Source organism: Bactrocera dorsalis, chromosome 3 (assembly GCF_023373825.1).
Source record: "Bactrocera dorsalis isolate Fly_Bdor chromosome 3, ASM2337382v1, whole genome shotgun sequence".
Lineage (NCBI taxonomy): Eukaryota > Metazoa > Arthropoda > Insecta > Diptera > Tephritidae > Bactrocera > Bactrocera dorsalis.
The window spans coordinates 70757840-70758165 of NC_064305.1; positions in this window are offsets into that span (position 1 = coordinate 70757840).

The following is a 326-nucleotide window of genomic DNA, read 5'->3' on the forward strand; positions in this document are numbered from 1 at the left end:
TGCAAATAGCTGTTGGACATTTCGCGCACTCGTCACTAATGCGCTTACGTTCATGAGTGCGCATACAAAAAAATAGGCTAAAGCAAACTATAAAAAAATAACCTAAAAAGATTAGTTCTTTCATTTAACGATTTTACTAAAAAAAAAACCTAAAAAAAATTGTTACTTTATTTTAACGTTTGCACTGCCTTTATGGTTTTTGGTACTTTTCATATATTTTCGACCGTTTAGCAATCAACAGCGCACAATAGCAATAATTTATACTTAATAGGTAGGTATATTTATGTAATAGTAATAATAATGAAAGCAATAAAAACAATGGGATA